Here is a 17,864-nt window from a genome sequence, read left to right on the forward strand (position 1 = left end):
CATCTCCAATGGGGCGGGTATCTGCCAAACAGGGTAAAAATTGCGATGATTCCTTGATATCCTTATTCCTGCTAGCTTACACTAGCAATGTTGTGAAATAAGTGTTTTTTTCATTATAAAAAAAAAGCATAAAAAAAACACCTTACCGAGCAGTTTTCATGTGCATTGTTAAGAAGTGCTTATCAGAAAAGCCTTCTAAAAAAAGCATGGGATCGGATAAAACCCAGATCCGAAAATCTCGATCAGATTAAACTTCGAATATGCTGATCAAATTTCGGGTCTGACTCGGGTTTAAGCACATCCGATCCGATACAAGCGAACTTGACTGTAGCCCCAAGCTAGGCCGCGAGAGTAGCACTGTAGCAGAGAGAGAGAGAGAGAGAGAAGGGAGGGAAACGATTTCTTCGTAGAAAGTGGGACTCTGGTCTGTGGCCCGTGGGAGTAGGGAGGGGCTCGAATAAACAAAGACATGGCGAGGGTAGTAGTGCCTGTGACTTCGTCTCCTCCGTTCTTCTCCTTCAATCGCCTCTCTCTCACTTGCATTTACACTCGTTTCTTCTTAAAACCTGTAGTCTCTCTCTCTAGTCGCTTTGTTGTTTGCAGATGAGCTCGATTCTGCCTTGCTTTTATTTGCATCTTGACTTGTGATTACGTGTCTCTCTGCTTGCAGCTCATCTTGATTTTGGTTTGTAACGTTTTTAGTTAAAGAGGCAAAATTTGTTTTCTATTCGCTGACCTGCGTTATTGATATCCGTGTTTTTTATTTTATGCTAAAAATATATAATTTTTATGCGAATTTGAGTTCTATTTAACGTAATTTGATGTGGGTATTGTGGGATTAGGCAGATTTTTCGAGAGTAAGTTCCAGAAGGATTGTTTCCACAACAAATACGGCACCAGTGTCAGTGTCAACCATGGTAAGTACATTTCCACTTCCAGCTGGTTGAATGAACATATCAACAGGAACTTATTTCATAAAACTTATAACTTGACGGACCTATTAAAATCCACAAACATATTAACATATCAGCTGGTTGGATGGATTGGAATGGGCGTTAACTAACGTATAGGGAAAGGGAAGAACTATGAGAGGAGCTGGCAGCTATAAGGGGTCTATGGAGTGGTCCTTGGTGTTTGGAGGGTGATTTTAGTGTCATCAGATTCGTAAATGAAACAATTAACCCCAACCATAGGTTTACTTCTAGCATGAGAAAGAGCATTTTGTGGATTCCAGTGAGTTGAGAGAGCTGCCCATGTTGCAAGCAAATTTCACTTGGTCCAATTTTTAAGAATAACCCGTGTTGTAACCTAGATAGATTTTTATTCTCTTCAAATTGGGAGATTGCATGGAGGGGATTGGTGGTAAGGGCTCTTCCTAGACCTATTTTAGACCATTATCCAATTAGGCTTTTCCAAGAAAAAACATAGGAGGGGAACCTTGGCCATTTTGGTTTGAGAAAATGTGGTTGCTTCATCCTGATTTTATAAAGAAAGTACAACAATGGTGGGAAGAAGACCAGGTGGCTTTCAAGTGGAAAATGTATAGGTTCTATAAAAAATTCCAAGCTTCGAAAGCCAGGAATAAAGCTTGAAATAAAGAGGAGTTTGGAAGAGTGGGAAAAAAGAAAGGAGTGGATTGGTAAAAGGATTCAAGAAATTGATATAGGTGAAGCAGAGAGAAGGTTGAGGGTGTGAGAGAGGAAAGAAAGATGGAAATTGAAATAGGAATCGGAGGCTGTGTTCGGGGATAAATGGATTAGAACTGGCAATGCCTTTGGATTATCTTAAGACTTAAAGGATTTGGGGATAAATGGATTAGATGGATGAAAGGCCATGTTCAGTCTACCTGGCTCTCAATCCTCATCAATGGAGCCCCCAAGGCTTCTTTAAGACTTCTAGAGGGCTGAGACAAGGTTGCCCTCTATCCCCACTTTTGTTTACTTTGGTTGGCAGATTTACTAGACTTTCTACTTAAGTCCGCCACAAATAGCAATTTAATAAAGGGTTTCACAGTAGATAGAGAGAGCATTGTAGGCATTCATGTCGATGACATAATTCTTTTTCTAGAAGGTGAGGTAGTGTATTTCAGAAATTTGAAGAAAATTCTCAATTGTTTTGGGGCTGTTACGGGCTTAAGAGCCAACTTAGCCAAGAGGAGCATTGTAGGCATTCGTGTTACCCAAGGAAAGATGAATACTTTTAAAGAAATTCTGGGTGCAAGATTGAGAAGTGGCCTTTATACTATCTTGGCCTGCCTTTGTGAGGAAACCCCTCTTTGCTTGCTTTTTGGGATCTTGTAATTGAGAAATGCAAAAAACGATTGGATTCTTGGAAAAGGAACTACCTCTCAAAAGGGGCTAGACTCATTCTCATCAAATCCTCTCAGTAGTCGATCATGATAAGTTAAGAAGGTCTGCGAGGGTGTCCAGGAAGAATCCGAGGTACATGGAGTGATGTTGGACGTGTAGACGTGCTTCTGTTTCTGTTTTTTTTTGGGCTATCTTATTGGTAGGCAGTTAAGAATTTATTGTATTTAAACACCATTCAACTAGCTTGGATGGGCAGTGGAAGTCAAATAAAATTCTGTGGTTTGTTCTCACTCTAAGAAGAGCATTGTACACGTAGCTGCTGACTAGGACCTATCCTTGGTATCAGAGCTACTGGTTTTCATGGCAACTAACAAGGAGAGGATCGAGAATTTGGAAGCGAGTCTTGGGGGTCTCCAAAATAGCTTCAGTCGAATGGAGGAAAGTATGGCAGACAGTTTTCACCGATTGGAGGATACCATCAATAAGTTATCGGAAGTTATACTTTCTAGTAAAGGGATGGGAGTTAGCAACAATCCTGGGATATCGTCTTCAAAGGTTTGTAGCCGCATCGTTGGAGAGGAGGTTCACGATAATTCAGATGAAGGTCGGCCTCTGTTTGCAGCGAAACCAGTCAAAGTAGAATTTCCTCGATTTTCAGGTGAGGATCCAACGGTTTGGAGTACAAGAGCCGAACAATATTTCGATTTTCAGGGCACACCGGATTCGCAAAAGGTTCCCTTAGCCTCTTTTCATTTGGAAGGCGAGGCTAATGAATGGTGGCAATGGCTGAGACGGGTCTACAGGGAAGATGGCAAAGTGGTGACGTGGGAGAAATTTATAGAGGAATTATGGGCTTGATTTGGTCCTATTGACTCTAAGGATTTCAACGAAGCATTGTTGAAGATCAAGCAAATGGGATCCTTACGTGATTACCAGAAAGAATTTGAAAGGTTGGGCAACCGTGTTCAAGGTTGGACTCAGAAAGCTTTAGTGGGAACATTCATGGGAGGACTAAGGGCCGACATAGCAGATGGTATTCGTATGTTTAAACCTTGCTCTTCCCAAGCCAATCAATCAGCCCGTCACTGAGGTATCATCATCTGTGAAAACCAAACAACCTCCACCTACTAAGAGGCTTTCTTGGGAAGAAATGCAAAAACGACGAGTTTGTGGCTTGTGTTTTAATTGTGATGAAAGGTTTACACCGGGGCATAAATGCAAGGGGCCAAAATTGTTGTTACTTGAAGCAGGTTCGAGTGATATGAAGGAGGACAAGAAGGACGACTTTAACTTCCAAGAAGATGATGCACCCGAAATTTCCCTCCATGCTCTCACTAGATGGGCCGCAAATCGGACCATGAGGGTTAAAGCCAAGATTGGGTCGCAAGAGTTGATAGTTGTCATAGATAGTGGATCCACTCATAATTTTATCAATGATAAGGTGGCGGGGCTTTTATAGTTGCCAGTGGTTCCCACTAAGCCGTTTTCGGTGAAGGTAGCTAATGGGAAGATTTTAACATGTCAGGGCAGATTCGAGAATGTGAAAATTCTCCTACAAGGTATACCCTTCACCTTGACTCTTTATGCATTGCCACTAATGGGTTTGGACGTGGTTCTAGGAGTCCAATGGTTGGAGCTCTTGGGCATGGTGGTCTGCGACTGGAGAAAGATGTCCATGGAGTTTCAATGGAAGGGAAATTACCACCAATTACATGGGATGATAGGTCCCCGTTAGTAGCTACGTGTATAATGCTCTTCTTAGGGTGAGAACGAACCACAAAATTTTATTTGACTTTCACTGCCCATCCAAGCTGGTTGGGTGGTGCTTAAATACAAGAAATTCTTAATGATAAGTTAAGAAGGTCTGTGAGGGTACCCAGGAAGAATCTGAGGTACATGGAGTGATGCTGGACGTGCAGACGTGCTCCTGTTTCTGTTTTTTTTTTGCTTTCGAATGGGTCAATAATTGGTTGGAGAATATCTCGGCCAAATAGTTTGTTATTTAGTTATTGTTGTTAGTTTGTTATTTTGCTATGGCATAGGGATCAGCCAGTTGGTTAGAACGCTAATCCCTTAATTAGGGGCTATCTTATTGGTAGGCAGTTAAGAATTTCTTGTATTTAAACACCACCCAACCAGCTTGGATGGGCAGTGGAAGTCAAATAAAATTCTGTGGTTCGTTCTCACCCTAAGAAGAGCATTATACACTTAGCTGCTGACTGGGACCTACCGAATTTTATTTGACTTCCACTGCCCATCCAAGCTGGTTGGGTGGTGTTTAAATACAAGAAATTCTTAACTGCCTACCAATAAAATAGCCCCTAAATTAAGGGATTAGCCTTCTAACCAGCTGGCCGATCCCTATGCCATAGCAAAATAACAAACTAACAACAATAACTAAATAACAAACTATTTGGCCGAGATATTCTCCAACCATTTATTGACCCATTCGAAAGCAAAAAAAAAAAAAAACAGAAACAAGAGCACGTCTACATGTCCAGCATCACTCCATGTACCTCGGATTCTTCCTGGGCACCCTCGCAGACCTTCTTATCTTATCATTGCCCCCCCCCCCCCCCATTAAGTGGAACCTTGTCCTCAAGGTTCTAGGGCTGATTGATTGGCTTGGGAAGCTTCCGATATCGAGCTAGCTGCTCGTCCCTCATTCGTGCTAGGCTAATAGCGTCCTTCAAGTAGCGAGGTTTAAACATATGAATACCATCTGCTATGTCAGCCCTTAGTCCTCCCATGAATGTTCCCACTAAAGCTTTCTGAGTCCAACCTTGAACACGGTTGCCCAACCTTTCAAATTTTTTCTGGTAATCATGTAAGGATCCCCTTTGCTTGATCTTCGACAATGCTTCGTCAAAGTCCTCAGAGTCAATAGGACCAAATCGAGCCCATAATTCCTTTATAAATTTATCCCACGTCACCACTTTTCCCTCTTCCCTGTAGACCCATTTCAGCCATTGCCACCATTCATTAGCCTCGCCTTCCAAATGAAAAGAGGCTAAGGGAACCTTTTGCGAATCCGGTGTGCTCTGAAAATCGAAATATTGTTCGGCTCTTGTACTCCAAACCGTTGGATCCTCACCTGAAAATCGAGGAAATTCTACTTTGACTGGTTTCGCTGCAAATAGAGGCCGACCTTCATCTGAATTATCGTGAACCTCCTCTCCAATGATGCGGCTACGAACCTTTGAAGACGATATCTCAGGATTGTTGCTAACTCCCGTCCCTTTACTAGAAAGTATAACTTCCGATAACTTATTGATGGTATCCTCCAATCGGTGAAATCTGTTTGCCATACTTTCCTCCATTCGACTGAAGCTATTTTGGAGCCCCCCAAGACCCGCTTCCAAATTCTCGATCCTCTCCTTGTTAGTTGCCATGAAAACCAGTAGCTCTGATACTAATGATAGGTCCCAGTCAGCAGCTACGTGTATAATGCTCTTCTTAGGGTGAGAACGAACCACATAATTTTATTTGACTTCCACTGCCCATCCAAGCTGGTTGGGTGGTGTTTAAATACAATAAATTCTTAATTGCCTACCAATAAGATAGCCCCTAATTAAGGGATTAGCCTTCTAACTAGCTGGCCGATCTCTATGCCGATCAAGACTACAATCAGTCTTGAATCCGAAAGTAAAAGAAAAGATTTCAGAAGGAGAAAAGAAGAAGAAAAGAGGGAGAAAAGCAGAAGCACACGAAGGGTTTTAGAAAAAGGAGAGAGAGGGTCGAATTTTCTGATCTGCCGACCCACTCTTAATATTTATATGTTTACTAATTGTAAAAAGGCTGAATAGCCCTTATTGCTTACATGGCAAATAAACTAATAATAAAGCTGAAATAACAAGCTGTAACAACAAAAACTGAAATAACTACCAACTAACACTGACATAACTAACAAAGAATACATGCTGTGCTGCCATACGAACACAGTTGGGACCACAGCCGTGGGGTCCACATCAATGTTCTCTACACTCTCTCTCCAGCTTGCCAATTTATTTTCTTTCTGTTTTTGAGATGCTAGCTAAAGTGAGATCTCATGTTGAAAAGTTACAACGTGATTTCCTTTGGAAGGGAGGGGGAGAAGAGAAGAAACACTTAATTAATTGGGAGCTTGTATGCAAACCAAAGAGGGATGAAGGTTTGAGTCTTGGTCATTTGGTAGAAAGGAATGTTGCCCTTCTAGGGAAATGGCTATTGTGATTCCCCTTGGAGCAAGATAGTCTCTGGGCTTCAGTAATAAGAAGTAAATAGAAAGGAACAATAACAGGTGGGACAACAACAATGTGACAAACAGATATTCTCTAGCCAATCCTTGGAAAGGTATTATGCAAGTTTTTCCTCTTTTTTCCCCCTTTGTAAGACTTAGGATTGGAACTGGCAATTGTATCAGATTATGGACTGATACTTGTTGGGGTCCTCAATCTCTGTCTGTAACCTATCCTAATCTTTTTAGCCTAACTTTGGATAAAGACATTCTAGCTTCTGATGTCACAGTTAGATATAACCAAGGTTTGTCCCTTAATTTCAACTTCCGTAAAGCCCTAACGGATATTGAAGCCCAAGAAGTCTTCCTTCTCCTCTCATCAAATGGAGTATTTTTCTCTTTTCACCTCCCTGATAAATGTATATGGTCTTTATCTTCCAACGACATTTTCTCCACTAAATCCTTTTTCACCCACCTTACTTCTGGAACCCCTCTTGCCTTCTTGGTCAACAGAATTTGGCCTTGTGTGGTACCTCTCAAAGTCTCTCTCTCTCTCTCTCTCTCTCTCTCTTATTTTATTTGGGAGGCGGCCTGGGAGCGTATCAACACTTGTGACATGATACAATTTATAAAGAAGAAGATTAGGATCTCAATACCTCTCTCCACACATTTGTGTCATATGCATGAAGGATGGTGAGTCGACTAGTCACTTACCAATTAATTGTGAGGTGGCTCATTCTCTTTGGCAATACTTCCTTGATATGATGTTTGGTGCTAGTTTTTATATGGGCTCCTCCCAATAGTGTGGCGAGCTTCTTTAATGAATGGCCTTCTTGCAATATGGGTTCAAGAGGTAAAACCTTTTGGAGAGCCTTAACTCATGCTGTGTTATGTGGTGTATTTGCGGTGAACATAACAAGAGAATTTTTGACAACAAGTTTGCAAGGATGGAGGCCATTAGAGAAAGATTCTTTTATTCCATTTTCTCCTGGCTTCTCTCTTCTGATCAGTTCAAAGGTTTCAACTATTCTGATCTTGAAAGAAATTTATTAGAGATTGCACATTCCTCCCACTTTGACAATCAACCCGGACACTCCAGCACTCCAAGACCAGATCTAGATTTCTTACTGAGGTTTGATGGCGGCTGTAGATCATCTCCCAATCAACCACTGGTGGCTGGCATCGGGGGAGTTATTTTAAACAGAGAGGGTTCTGTGATTTGGCTTATAGTGGCCCAGTTGGTGCTGTAGATGCTTCCAAAGCTGAAATCAGAGCTTTGGTGATGGGTCTGAGAACTGTTAGATCTCTGTGATTGAATTCTGTTATCATTGAGGGGGATTCTAGAAATGTTATTAATTGGGCCTCCCACCCAGAAAAGGGTCCTTGGAGGTTGGGTCATTTCCTCAATGAGATCTCAGAAATAACCTCTTCTCTGCATTGTGGCTTTAGATGGATTCCAAGGGAGCTGAACTCAATTTGCAGATCTTTTAGCTAAATCTGGGGTGGATAGGAATTGCTTGTATAGTGCTAATAGTTTGCCCCCTTAAGTGGGAAGATTTTATAGTTGTGAGATCCTGATGATTGTTTGTACATCTTCTCATGTACATCCCCCCCCTTTTTTGCCCCTTTTGAATATAACAATTAACTTTTCTAAAAAAAAAGGAATTGGAGGCAATCATTAGAAGAGAGGAAGTGAGTTGGAGGCAAAAAAACTCTAGATGTAAATGAATGAAAGAGGGAGATGGAATACTAAATCATTTCATATCATGGCAAATGGTAGAAAGATGAATGATACTATGGAGAGGCTAGAATGGAATGGAGAAGTGCTTACAGGGGAGGAAGAGCTAGCAAGAGCTTTTGTGGAACATTTTAAAACCATTTATGACAATCCAAGTAGAGTAAGGATATTCTTGATTTTGACTGGCAAGTAGGGAGTAGAGACTTGATGGATAAGTTAGAAAGAAATTGAGGTCCAATAAATAAAAGATGCTATGTTCTCAATGGAAAGATTTAAAGCCTTGGGTCCAAATGGCTTTACGGGGGCCTTTTACCAAGATTGTTGGGATATCATAGGTGGTGACTCGATGGAGGTGTTCTCAGAATTCTTTGGGAGAGGCAAAATCAATTCAGGTGTTAATGCTACTTTTATAGCTTTGATCCTCAAAAAGGTGGATGTAAATCACCCTAAGGATTTTAGGCTCATAAGCCTAATCAGTAGTATGTATAAGGTCATCTCTAAGGTTTTAGCCATGATAATAAAAAAGGTACTTCCTTCCCTAATTTATTCGAACAAAGGAGCTTTTGTGTTTGGGAGACAAATTATTGATCGGGCCTTATTGCCAATGAGTGTGTGGATCAAGGTTCAAAATTTCGTCATGTATTGGCCGATATGTATCGTATTGAGGCCCCTCCGATACACCCCTACACAAGGTGTTTTGGGGTTCCACACTTCCACCTATTTTAGGGGGTAGACGAGCCTTAAACCAACTCCCCTGAACAAGTTTTGAAGAAAAAAACTGAAAAAAAAGTAGAGCGAGCTAAGATACAGACCCATACGCCCATATTGGTGTATTGGGCTGTATTGATATTTTGAACCTTGGTGTGGGTTATAAGAAAAGACAAGGAGAGAAGGTGCTGATTTGCAAATTTGACCTGTAAAAGGCTTACGATTTGGTGGATTGGGGCTTTTTGCTTGAAGTTTTGAAAAACGAAGAATTTGAAAATAGATGGTGTAGATGGATCAAGGGTTGTGCGTCTACTTGCCATTACTCCATTCTGGTAAATGGAATAACTAGGGATTTTTTCCTTGCAAAGAGAGGACTAAGGCAAGGGGATCCTTTCTCCCCCCTTCCTCTCACATTAATAGTGGATGTCCTAAGTGTCCTGATCTCTAGAGCTGACTTTAGGAATCTAATTAAAGGGTGGAGAGTGGGGAGGCAAGAAGTAGTTGTCACCCACTTGCAATTTGCAGATGGTTTAATTCTCTTTTGTGAGGGAGAACCATAGAAGATGGATAATTTGAAATTGTTGGTGGAGCGTTTTGAAAGGGTCTCCAACTTGAGAATAAATTGGAATAAAAATTGCGTAGCAGGGGTAAATAGGCAAAGAGTGTGACCTTTAAAGTACTTAGGCTTACCTTTGGGGGGAAATCCAAGGTCAGAAAGTTTTTGGTACTTAGTGTTGGAAAGATTCACAAAGAGAGTAGCATAGTGGAAGAGGGACTACATCTCACTAGGGGGTAGTATCGCTCTAATCAAGTTTACACTAGCAAATCTGCCGTTCTACTTCTTGTATACCTTCAAATTGCTTGTTAAGGTTGCGAATTGAATTGAAAAGATAATGACAAGTTTTCTTTGGGAATTAGGGGATTCAAAAAAGGATCATCTGGTAAAGTGGGAAGTGGATTCTAGAAGAAAAGATAAAGGGGGTTTAGGGATTGGAAATGTTAGGTTAAGAAACATGGCATTGCTAGGAAAATGGTTGCGGAGATTTCCTAAGGAGCAGGAAATCTTATGGCATAGAGTAGTAGGAAGTATCCATGGAATGGCAGTTAATGGATAGGATGCTGGTCTCAACCCTAGGACTTCTCTTTCCTCCCGTGGAAAGGCATTGTTGGTGTGCTGCCTGCTTTTTTTTTTTTTCCTTTCATTAGGTATGATGCATGCTTGGGTAATAAAGTTCTTTTTTGGGAGGACACTTGGATTAGGGACTCTTCTCTTAAGGATAGGTTCTTGATCATCTATTCCCTCTCTTTGAACAAATTTAAAGTCATTTTTTCTTTTTGTGTTTATGGAGATTCTTGGGATCTGAGATTTAAAGAAAGGATTAAGGGACTTAGAAGTGGGCTTGGAAGATGAACTTTTCTCTTCTAAACTCAATGTTTCTAGATCAATCTTGTCTTGATAGTAAAATTTGGTTAGAGTCATCCTCAGGCTGTTTCTCTTGTTCTTTGTTTTTCAGTGCTTTGTTGCAATCTACTAACTTGGTTACCTCTTTTCCTATTAAAGAAGTGTGGTGTGCTCCTGTACCTCCAAAGGTGAGGGCTTTTTGTTGGGAAGTGGTTCTCCAAAAAGAAAGAGACCAAACTGGTGTTTATCTCCGCATGTCTGTAGCTTTTGCTTGAATAGTGGTATGGTGAAATGTGATATTATTAATCAAAAAAATAAAAATTGTGGTGAGACGGTGAATCATCTATTAATCTCCTGTCCTTTTGTTACTCATATTTAGATTTGGTTCTCCTATCTCTTGAATTGCAAGTGGAATCCTCCCTCAAGTGTGGTAGACCTTTTTGACTCTAGGTTTTTTTGACAACCAAAGAAGAGGGGAAGGGTGATGTGGAGAACAATGAGAGTAGCTATTATTTGGACAGTTTGGAAAGAGAGAAATAATAGGATTTTCCAAGGGCAAGAAAAAACATTACTTAAACTTATAGAAGGGATCACCATCAGGGCCATGCCAGACATTGGTTGAAAACCTTGGATCTCTTCAAGGACTTTTCTGTAGATGAATTGCTTAGAGGACAGAGCATAGTAGTGGGTTCTTCCTATTCATCTCCTACCATTTAAGAGGATTAGTCCCCTCCTTTACAGCATGGTGTGAAACTGAATTTTGATGGCAGCTCTGTAGATAATCCTAGTCCCTCTGGAGTTGGGGGTGTTTTTAGAGATGTGAATTTTCTCTGGCCCAATAGGGTTGGGTGACTCACTTAGAGCAGAAGTAATGGTGCTCCTTAAGGGTTCGGATTGGTTAAACAATTAGGTTTTCAAATAGCTTGGGTACTTGGTTCCTTAGACAACATGTAAGGGAAATAATGAACCTAACAAGGGATCTTAGAGTATGGTTTAAATGGACTAGGAAGTCAGCAAATGGTTTAGTTGACGCTTTATCAAGGCAAGGGGTTAATAGGGAGACTTTATTTTGGGCATTTTGTAAGTTGATTATGTCACGAGGGGTCACCTTATGTTTTTGAAGGTGACAGCTGTAATGCTTTTCCTTTTAAGTTTAGTGAAAGTTACTATTTCCTATCAAAAAAAAAAAAAAGGAAAAAACCATTTGCATGAATCTTCTATTCCACATTGATTCATGCTTCTTTTATGTGTAAAGCATGTTGATTACAACCTTGTTGCTTCGCATTGTGGAACAGGACCGAGAAATTGTGGGTAATGTCAAGCAACAGCTATCGAAGCTATTTGAAACATCGCTTAGAACAACAGTCCCTGATGAGTCGGATGTAGAACCTTTGGTTGTTCCTTGCACTGGAAAGTTTGGTGATTATCAATGGTATGGGTTCACCTAGAGAAAGATATGCAAAATTGATTTGGACCCCATTCTTGGTTTGTTTAAATGGTTCTGCAATTTCAGTTTCATCATTTTTTTCTTCAGATACTTTTCTGTTGGTTTCTAATGTATTTTTCTGTTTTTCTGAGTGCTAAGTTGGAAAAATATTTCCCTTTTCTCTTTTTAATGTAGTAATAATGCTATGAGCTTATATTCAAGGATTAAAGGAAAAACAACTCAATTCAGGGGTCCTCCTGCCATTGGACAGGTATTGAGATAGATATCTCTTAATGCTTTATATTTTGCTCATTTGTAAGAAGAAAATAACTTGATTTTGGGAACAACGTTTTATTGATAGAACTTCATTTGATTACATTCATAAATCAATAAAATAATTTGGTAACATCAGATGACTAAGGATGCTTTCTTCCATTTGCAGGCCATTATGAAGAACCTTCCTCCATCTGAAATGATAGAGTCTTGTTCTGTTGCAGGACCTGGATTTGTCAATATTGTTTTGTCAACCAAATGGATATCTAAGGTTTGACACATTGTTAACTTTTCATGCCAGGAATTCATTTGTGTTATTTGACCTTGTATTACTTGTTGTCCTAATATTTTGATATTATTCTTTCAGAGTATACAAAAGATGCTTATAGAGGGTATTGAAACATGGGCACCAAGGCTTCGGGTCAAAAGGGCTGTGGTTGACTTCTCTTCACCCAATATTGCAAAAGAAATGCATGTCGGCCACTTGAGATCAACCATCATTGGAAATACTCTAGCTCGCATGCTGGAATATTCAAATGTTGAAGTTCTGCGGCGGAATCATGTTGGTGATTGGGGTACACAGGTAAATATGCTTTGAACATGTTGTATTTCACATGCAGAAATCAATTTTATGATTATTAATGATTTAGTTAATGTGTTAATCCTATCCTATCTATACTATTTCATGCTCAGTCTATGTTTTGTTTACCGCATGACCTTGTAACAGATCATTTTCTGTCTTTGCATTGAAAAATTTCTTTATACAAATTATCATTAAAACATTCATATAATCACAAAAATCAGTGAAATATACATCTTACATGGAACATCATGTAATAAAATAAATAAATTTCTGAATCTGATTCCATCTGATTCCTCCAAGTTTGTGGTTTTTTGCATTCTTATATATTTCTACTCGTTGCCTCAAATCAACTGAACTGATATAATGGATTGATGTATATTTGTTCTAATATATTTTATATATAAACTGTTTTCCTTCATTGAGCCGCACATAGGATGATGTGACCAATGTTAGGTTGAGCTTGGAATTCATTTGATATGATATTCTGTATGAGCTAGAACTTAATTTGGCTGCTCGAGCATGATTTGGTTTAGAGTTTGAGTTGAGGGCCTGAATTTAATTTCCAAAAACCTTTTTAGAGTTTGAGTTGAGGGCCTAATAACTTTTTGAAGGAATCAGTGCTATCAAGAAAAGTTAAAATTATTTCACCATTAAAAGTAGGAAACTCACACTTTATTATCTGATGTCAGAAAGGGGGCCGTATTTTATTTATGGGCAAATAAGGGAGGGTAGATCAGCCCCTTTCCCTTGTTTTCCTACTTCAAAAAAACTAAGAAGCAGCACTAAAAAAATTAAATAGGAATAGGACATAATAGTTTGTTAACTATCAGGACTTTGACCTATAAGACGATTCCTTGTTGAATTGGGACTAGAAATAAGATAAACCCTACTTGTTTTATGAGTTATTGACAATGAGTTCAACTTACTAATATGATGCCGGAGCTGAAGAGTCAATATTGGAATTTTATGAAATTTTATGTATTTTTATATTTTTGGACAGTAGGGGTATTTTTGTCATTTTACAATCTTTCTGTAGGGTCCAATAAATTTCAGAGTCATTGCATAAGTAGGTTTAGAGTTATTGAGACTTTTTTGAATTGAAATAGGAAATGACGACTTAGTTTGAGTCCTACTAGGATTATTGAGTCTAACAGTTTGACTCCTAAGACTATTATGAGTCTAACAGTTTGACTCCTAGGATTATTATGAGTTTAGAGTCTATAAATATGTATTGGCGTTTTACAGAAAGGCAATGAAGTTTATTGAGTTTTCTTCAGCTCATGCTAGCTATGGTGAGTGATTCCCATGCCCTAGAGTGATTCTAGGCACCTTGTGAGTGATTCCAGGTATTTTCTCTCTTCTTTTCTCTCCCTATTTTCTCTCTTATTCCTTCAAGAAGCCATTACAGCCATAAAATTATGATCAAGAAGAGAACTGTGGAAGCAGTGATGGAAGTGATTCATGTAAGGGTAACTCGTTGGCTGAAAACTTTGGACCTATTTGCAGAAATTTCAGTAGATGACCTGCTTAGGAACTGGAAGGAAATTGCAGATTCGGTTTCAGCGAGGAAGGTTTCAAACTCTTACTGGACCCCCCTCCCTCCACATCTTGGTTCTACCAAACTGAATTTTGATGGCAGGAGCATGGGCAATCCAGGGCCTTCTGGAATTGGGGGAGCCATGAGGGATGAAAAAGGGTATGTGTTAGCCATGTTTTCTGGGCCAATTGGAATAGGAAACTCATTGAGGGCTGAGATTCTAGCAGCTTTGGAAGGGATTCAAAGGGCTAAGGATTTGCACATAAACAAGCTGATCATAGAAGGAGACTCTGAGACTAGTAAACTGGTTAAAAGAAGACAACTCAAGATTATGGAGCTACAGCAATGAAAAGAGGAAATACAAATGATTGACCAAAGACATGGAAGTTTTTTGGGGTGAATAGTAGTTCTGTTTTTTGGGCTCAGTTGTAATTGTTTTTGTATTTTGGGTGTTTAGTGGCAGTAGTGGGGAGTTAAGATATTTTAGCTCCCTTTCTATGTATTTTCATTCCTCAATCAATTAATGAAATCTCTGTTATTGATAATAAAAAAAAGAATCTGATCAAGAAGACCATTCAACATTCTCTAAGGACTAGAACTGAGCTGGTCCTACATCATTATATAATTCTGACCTGCGAACTTAACTCCTAATCCATTTATGCATGCCAAATCCTAATATAATTAGGAAACTCCTAATACAACTAGGGCAATTAGTAATGGCTTAAATATTCAGAAAAAGTTACCAAAAACTACAATAATACCCCTGCTACCAATAAACACATAAAAAGTTAGAAAATCCTAGATTCGTCATATTAAGTCCTGCATAAGAAATGCTTTCTGAAAAAGAACCATAACATTTCTCAAACAGACAGGAACTTCTGTAGCAAACAAAGATTTAAATGCTAACTGCTAAGTGCTAACCAATTGCTAAATATCTGTTCATTGCCTTTATGATAGAATTGGCTATTCCATTCTAGCACTTGTTTTATCTGTGCTGGATAAATATTTTGTTGCAGTGTTTTTGTTCCTCTTTTCTCATTTGTATTTCTACATTTAACATTTTACATGTTTTGTGCAGTTTGGTATGTTGATTGAATTCCTTTTCGAGGAATTCCCAAACTGGGAGGATATAGGGGAGCAAGCTATTGGAGATCTACAGGTGAGTGAAATAAAGCTTTCAAGTTAATTGTATCGTTTTGATACACTGCTGCTTGATGATTATTGTTATTAATAATAAAACGTACCAATTGCCTGAAAAAAACTGGTCTTGAATTAATCTCTAATTGTTAACCCACTCTGCATTTTTTCTATTGTGTAAAATGTCCAGAATTTTTTTCCTTTATCTATTATTGTAAATCAATAAAGAAGTCAGCTTCTTGCTGAATGAGATAGCTTAGTGTTACCCATAGATTTCAAGGTGCCGATGTGAGGCCAGGTGACAGGGGGTCTCCTTGTTGCCTAGTCGCCTAGGTGGGGGCTTAGGCATGCCTGGGCAATGGACTTTTTTTGTTTTTTTTTTTTTTTAAATAAAACTGAGTAATCCTAAGGTAATCCCTAGGTTCCATAGAAACCAGCAACCATCTTTCACTAGTAATTAATTATCTATAGCCTTCATAAAAAAGTATAAACTTCATAAGTTCATATTAGAACAAAATAGCTCAGCAATTTAGCAAGGTGGTGCTCCATGAGTGCCTTGTCAACCTAGACTCCCACTTAGGCATTGCCTTGACAGCTATGATTGTTCCCAAAATGGTGACAAATTTTTTCTAACCTGATAGATATTATTGCTTTATTGAGAGAAGAAATAGGGGGAAGGAGAAATTTAAGGGATGTTCTTTATGTGGCTTTGTTCATGTTTCATCTGGTTCACAAACACAACCAGCGTTCTGAAGGACATTTTCGTTTTGTAACCTGATAGATATTATTGCTTTATTGAGAGAAGAAATAGGGGGAAGGAGAAATTTAAGGGATGTTCTTTATGTGGCTTTGTTCATGTTTCATCTGGTTCACAAACACAACCAGCGTTCTGAAGGACATTTTCGTTTTGTTGCTGGTTTTAGAATCAGCAAACCATCGTAAAAGAACCAGCAAAATCCCCATTTTCTGAACACCATGGAAGATCTTTTTGAATGCAACCACATGGTTCAGGCTGATGTGGCCAATGGTTCTGTGTATAATGGGCCATATTTCTATATTGTATAAAATGCAATATATATTTTATACATGTGACAAACTATATAACTATATATACAATTTTAACATATTATTATGTATTTTCACATATTATATATTATTATATTATATACATTGTAATTTATTATATATTATTGTTAGCATAAAATAAATAAATGGCCATGCGAGATGCGATAAATGGTGAGAGATGAATTGCTTCTGTACATGCGAGCTACACAGAAAAGCGACAATGTGTTGAGTCCAAAAAATGAACCACAAAAAGAATGGTGGTTGTGGTTCTGTGTGATTCAGAACCAAACCACAACTATACATGGCAGAATGCCTATGATGGTTCAAAATCAATATTTTCGTTTTCAAAAAGAGGTGGTTTGGTTGTGCAGCACAACCACCTTTTTTTTGAACCATGAACCAAATAACACCTAAATTAGCTATACTGAGGACAAAAACTGAAAACATAAAGAAGAGATCAGAAATCCTAGTCCTACTAACATGGGAGAAATCACAAAGTTCCAGCCCCAAGAATTATAAGGTTAATTGTTGAGATGCTGATTAACAGTTATAAGTTTAAACGTTGCACCTCCCCTTTGTAATTTTCTGTTCCTTTTTCTTAATAAATTTCTCTTTACTTTTTTTTGATAAGTAATAATTTTTCATTACTTATAAAAAAATACTTACTCTTTAACTCTTCAATAAAAAAGGATGTAAAAACTATTATTTCAAATTACAAGTAACAGAACCCCCAATTCAAACTTGAGCTTCATATGGTGACTTTGTACTTGTTTTATTCTTTCTATCCCTTTCCTGCTATCAAGTTGTATATGTACTTTGTGGTAGAGTGGCTGGGATTGGCCTTGATACTGGCCTTCCACTAATGTTCACTTAAAATGCGGTTATACTTCCAAAGTGTTTTGAACAGGACAAACACTAGAAGTTTTGTTATACTTCTAAAAGTTATAGCATGGTATCCTATGTTATTTTTGCTTTTCAAACAACTTCTTTCAACTTGTTAATGCTGGGAATGAAATTGGGTCTTTCTCCATAAGAGTCATTCATTCGCTGTTGGTAGTTATTTCATTCTAATTTGATAGGTGCTTCTCAGAATTTTTGCCAACTTGTTAATGTTGGGATTGGGAATGAGATTTGGTCTTTATGCACAAGAATCATTCTTTCCCTGTTTGTGATTATTTCATTCTAATTTGATGGAATATTTTTCTGAATATTCTATAAGACACCAAGATTAGTCTTCTCTTTAAAAACATATCTTGGTAGTTGTTGTCATTCTAATTGACTAGTCTATTCTAGGCATTCTGCAAGGCATCCAAAACGAGATTTGATGCTGATCCTGCCTTTAAGGAGAGAACACAACAAGCAGTGGTTCGCCTACAGGTGAATAGCTTACCCTTTGTTAGATAAGGACTTATTTGAGGTTGATCTTTCTTTCCTTTGATTATCATGGAAAATTTTCTCTCATTTTCATTT

The 17,864-nt window shown here is 38.6% G+C and overlaps 1 pseudogene across 1 annotated transcript in view; it reads left to right on the forward strand.

The window, feature by feature from the left end:
* The first annotated feature begins 363 nt into the window (after positions 1-363).
* Positions 364-17,864, forward strand: part of LOC148847664 (arginine--tRNA ligase, cytoplasmic-like) — a 35,274-nt pseudogene continuing 17,773 nt past the window's right edge. Inside the window, exons 1-8 of the transcript XR_016100528.1 lie at positions 364-568; positions 843-917; positions 11,669-11,805; positions 11,995-12,070; positions 12,242-12,343; positions 12,440-12,655; positions 15,271-15,351; positions 17,688-17,811. The product of XR_016100528.1 is annotated as an arginine--tRNA ligase, cytoplasmic-like (transcript). The remainder of the gene's footprint in view (positions 569-842; positions 918-11,668; positions 11,806-11,994; positions 12,071-12,241; positions 12,344-12,439; positions 12,656-15,270; positions 15,352-17,687; positions 17,812-17,864) is intronic.

The sequence above is a fragment of the Nelumbo lutea genome, chromosome 6 (assembly GCF_056320005.1).
Source record: "Nelumbo lutea isolate HS-2025 chromosome 6, American lotus-T2T, whole genome shotgun sequence".
Lineage (NCBI taxonomy): Eukaryota > Viridiplantae > Streptophyta > Magnoliopsida > Proteales > Nelumbonaceae > Nelumbo > Nelumbo lutea.